This window comes from Phoxinus phoxinus (genome assembly GCF_949152265.1).
Source record: "Phoxinus phoxinus genome assembly, chromosome: 10".
In the NCBI taxonomy this organism is placed as follows: Eukaryota; Metazoa; Chordata; class Actinopteri; order Cypriniformes; family Leuciscidae; genus Phoxinus; species Phoxinus phoxinus.
Window position 1 is genome coordinate 36899319 of NC_136885.1, and position 5000 is coordinate 36904318.

General features: G+C 43.4%; 1 protein-coding gene across 3 annotated transcripts in view; it reads left to right on the forward strand.

The window, feature by feature from the left end:
* The window catches only part of kcns2 (potassium voltage-gated channel modifier subfamily S member 2), a 4087-nt gene extending 3843 nt beyond the window's left edge, over positions 1 to 244 (forward strand). For all 3 annotated transcript variants that reach the window (XM_079626264.1, XM_079626263.1, XM_079626265.1), the window contains exon 3: positions 1 to 244. This exon is cut by the window's left edge and continues 1573 nt beyond it. The gene's annotated coding sequence lies outside the window, so the exon portion shown is untranslated.
* The last annotated feature ends 4756 nt before the right edge of the window (positions 245 to 5000 follow it).

Consider the following 5000-nt stretch of genomic DNA (forward strand, 5'->3'; position numbering starts at 1 on the left):
ATTTTTTAATTTTGGCTACATTTTTTCTCTTTATAGTGTTGATATGGCAACTAGTAAAGTTTGGTCATGCTGGCATGTGTGTAAAGTTTTAACCGTGTGTGTGACAACTAGCCCCGCGTTAGTGTGTGTCCCCACAGCCGGTGTAAGCTGTGGTGTGTGTGTTCAGGAGTGTGTGTGACAACTAGCCCTGCGTTAGTGTGTGTCCCGACAGCCCTGTACTGGTGTAAGCTGTGGTGTGTGTGTTCAGGAGTGTGTGTGTTCAGGAGTGTGTGTGTGTGTGTGTGTGCGTGTGGGTTCAGGAGTGTGTGAGTGTGTTCAGGAGTGTGTGTGTGTGTGTGTGTGTGTGTGTGTGTTCAGGAGTGTGTGTGTTCAGGAGTGTGTGTGTGTAGGTTCAGGAGTGTGTGTATTCAGGAGTGTGTGTGTGTATGTGTGTGTGTGTGTTCAGGAGTGTGTGTATTCAGGAGTGTGTGTGTGTATGTGTGTGTGTGTGTTCAGGAGTGTGTGTATGTGTGTGTTCAGGAGTGTGTGTATTCAGGAGTGTGTGTGTGTGTGTTCAGGAGTGTGTGTATTCAGGAGTGTGTTTGTGTTCAGGAGTGTGTGTTTGTGTGTTCAGGTGTGTGTATTCAGGAGTGTGTGTGTGTGTGTGTGTGTGTGTGTGTGTGTGTGTGTTCAGGAGTGTGTGTGTGTGTGTGTGTGTGTGTGAGTTTGTGTGTTCAGGAGTGTGTGTGTGTGTGTGTTCAGAAGAGTGTGTGTGTGTGTGTTCAGAAGAGTGTGTGTGTGTGTGTGTGTGTGTGTGTGTGTGTGTGTGTGTGTGTGTTCAGGAGTGTGTGTGTGTGTGTGTGTGTGTGTGTGTGTGTGTGTGTGTTCAGGAGTGTGTGTGTGTGTGTGTGTGTGTTCAGGAGTGTGTGTGTGTGTGTGTGTGTGTGTGTGTGTGTGTGTTCAGGAGTGTGTGTGTGTGTGTGTGTGTGTTCAGGAGTGTGTGTGTGTGTTCAGAAGAGTGTGTGTGTGTGTGTGTGTGTTCAGAAGAGTGTGTGTGTGTGTGTGTGTGTTCAGGAGTGTGTGTGTGTGTGTGTGTGTGTTCAGGAGTGTGTGGGTGTGTTCAGGAGTGTGTGTGTGTGTGTGTGTGTGTGTGTGTGTGTGTGTGTGTGTGTGTGTGTGTGTGTGTGTTCAGGAGTGTGTTCAGGAGTGTGTGTGTGTGTGTGTGTGTTCAGGAGTGTGTTCAGGAGTGATATATTTTATATTTTGAGAAGCATCTGTAAATTTGATATGTGAGGAGCTGAAGTTTTATTGCTTTAGAATTAATTTTACACACCAATCTTTCAGTTTTAAGGTGACCAGAGATCAGGTCAAACATTGTTGTTTTGTTTATATTCTGTTGTTGAATATGAGCTGTAAACAGGACGGGCTCGAGCTTTGGTCACGTCACGTGTAAGTGTCATATATACAATATTGTGTGTGTGTTGTTTGGAGGTGCTGTATATTGTGAAGTGTGTGTGTGTGTGTGTTGTTTGGAGGTGCTGTATATTGTGAAGTGTGTGTGTGTTGTTTGGAGGTGCTGTATATTGTGAAGTGTGTGTGTGTGTGTGTTGTTTGGAGGTGCTGTATATTGTGAAGTGTGTGTGTGTGTGTGTTGTTTGGAGGTGCTGTATATTGTAAAGTGTGTGTGTGTTGTTTGGAGGTGCTCTATATTGTGAAGTGTGTGTGTGTGTGTGTGTGTGTGTTGTTTGGAGGTGCTGTATATTGTGAAGTGTGTGTGTTGTTTGGAGGTGCTGTATATTGTGAAGTGTGTGTGTGTGTGTTTGGAGGTGCTGTATATTGTAAAGTGTGTGTGTGTTGTTTGGAGGTGCTCTATATTGTGAAGTGTGTGTGTGTGTGTGTGTGTGTGTTGTTTGGAGGTGCTGTATATTGTGAAGTGTGTGTGTTGTTTGGAGGTGCTGTAGATTGTGAAGTGTGTGTGTGTGTTGTTTGGAGGTGCTGTATATTGTGAAGTGTGTGTGTTGTTTGGAGGTGCTGTAGATTGTGAAGTGTGTGTGTGTGTTGTTTGGAGGTGCTGTATATTGTGAATTGTGTGTGTGTGTGTGTGTGTGTTGTTTTGAGGTGCTGTATATTGTGAAGTGTGTGTGGACAGAATCGCACTATTACAGGATCTTGTGCTCTTGTTCTTCCACAAGCCGGCGTCTGAGTCGGGGATTAATGCAGAAACGTGTTTGTTACGTCTGTGGATTTGTATCATATTTCAAGCTCATCATTTTATTTTCACTTTTACTTAAAGAACATTTATCCTGTGTCTAAGACTGAAGATGTTTTTGCATTGTGTCATTATTACCATGATACCTTTACCCTGAGCGTGTGTGTGTGTCTCTGTGTGTGTGTGTGTGTGTGTGTGTGTGTGTGTGTGTGTGTGTGTGTCTCTGTGTGTGTGTGTGTCTCTGTGTGTGTGTGTGTGTGTGTGTTCACTCGCATCTCTTCAGTTAAACTGAGTTTAGATGTTTAAACTGTGAAACTCCATTGTTCTGCTGACGGTGTTCCTCACGCGCTGCATCTTCTCTCCAGCAGAGGGAGACAGAGCCCACTGATCACTGAGGAAGATGAAGATGAGATGATGAGCGATGATGATATGCTTCTATGAAGATGGGATTATGATATGATATATGATATGATGGGATGGTTCATGGGTTCCTCGGTTTCCTCTCAAAAGCTTCAGTCACAGATCTTTAACTGGAAACTCTGGAAACCTGTAAGATTTCACAGTCCTGTAAACGGCTCATAAAAGCACAATATACAACGATATGAAATAAAATGAGTGATATTGTGAAGTCACTAAATTATGTACAGATATGATTTAATATGAACAAATGTGTGTTTGTGCTGCAGTTTAAATCAGATTCTACAGTTGCGACAGAAACACAGAGCAAAAGAATCAGAAAGTGTGTTTCCAGGGAAAAGCACTCATCGCCATAACACACACTCTCTCTCTCTCTCTCTCTCCCCCTCTCTCTCTCTCTCTCTCTCCCCCCCTCTCTCTCTCTCTCACACACACACACACACACACTCCAGCTGATGAGTGAACACACACACACACACACTCCAGCTGATGAGTGATCACACACACACACTCCAGCTGATGATTGAACACACACACACTCCAGCTGATGAGTGAACACACACACGCACACACACACACACACACACACACACTGACCCAAACCTGCGGGACCCTACCCCAAACCTGCCCGACCCTGACCCAAACCTGCGGGACCCTAACCCAAACCTGCGGGACCCTAACCCAAACCTGCCCGACCCTGACCCAAACCTGCGGGACCCTAACCCAAACCTGCGGGACCCTAACCCAAACCTGCCCGACCCTGACCCAAACCTGCGCGACCCTAACCCAAACCTGCCCGACCCTGACCCAAACCTGCGGGACCCTAACCCAAACCTGCGGGACCCTAACCCAAACCTGCGGGACCCTGACCCAAACCTGCCCGACCCTGACCCAAACCTGCGGGACCCTAACCCAAACCTGCCCGACCCTGACCCTGACCCTGACCCAAACCTGCGGGACCCTAACCCAAACCTGCCCGACCCTGACCTAAACCTGCGGGACCCTAACCCAAACCTGCGGGACCCTAACCCAAACCTGCGGGACCCTAACCCAAACCTGCGGGACCCTGACCCAAACCTGCCCGACCCTGACCCAAACCTGCGGGACCCTAACCCAAACCTGCCCGACCCTGACCCTGACCCAAACCTGCGGGACCCTAACCCAAACCTGCGGGCAGTGTTGGTCAAGTTACTTGAAAATAGTAATTAGTTACTGATTACTGATTACTTCTCCAAGAAAGTAATCCAGTTACTTTACTGATTACTTATTTTCAAAAGTAATTAGTTACTTTACTAGTTACTTTACTAGTTACTTAAAAACATGATGAACGACCTGAATATGCTATAAAAGCAGACCTTTCAGCCTAATTCTATTCTTTCTGCATATTCCATCATCTAAAATTGAATCAAATTAAACATTCTCTTTTTAAAAACTTGTTTAATTAGTTTCAATATTTTAACTTTATGCACATTGCATCAACCAAAAATTTAATTAAATGCAACAGTCTCAGACTTGAAGAAAAATGTTGAACATTTAACCAATTTCTGCAGTCCACCATATTTTAACGAAATACACAAAGTCCTTCTTCTGTTAACTTATATTTCTGCATATTCCAGCATATAAAATGCAAATATTTTTTTGTAAAATCCTCTATTCGATTAGATTCAAATAAAATACAGCAATAAACTAATTAAAATGAAAGTCTCTCATGACTGTATTCCAAATTATTAACAGTTACGTCTTTTAACATTAAAGAGCAGATTCGTTTTGTTTTTGTAAATCGTCAGACATGTTTTTACCATTTCATTGAGTTTTTCTTTGTAGAAAGCTTTTGTTTAAAGTGAATTTCGTTTTGTATAAATTGTATCTTAATTTTAATAAATATTGCATCAACCAATTGCATGTATTTAATAAATAAAAAGCAAATATAGCAGACAATATAATAACCGTGACATTGAGGCGGTAGCGCGCCGCGTTCACTTGCATTGCATTGTTAAAAGCCTTTCTTTAAAGTGAATTTCGTTTTGTATAAATTCAATTCTTTTTGTATCTTATTTTAATAAATGTTTCATCAACCATTTGCATGTATTTAACAAATACAAGGCAAATATAGCAGACAATAACCGTGACATGGAGGAGCCGGCGCGCCACGTTCACTTTCACTTTCATTGTTAACTAGAGCGCGCACCTCATAAATGAATGAAACTCAGCGTAGGCATGTCTCATGATACATTAGCATTAAATATCTTTGCTGCATCCTTTCTAGAACAGACAAGGACTTTCTCGCGGCTCGCATCAGCATTTACGGATGATGAGTTTTGTGATGCGGTTGCGGGTTAAATAAATAATACCCCATTCGCGCAGCTCTATCGATAACAACATTGAACACTAGGCT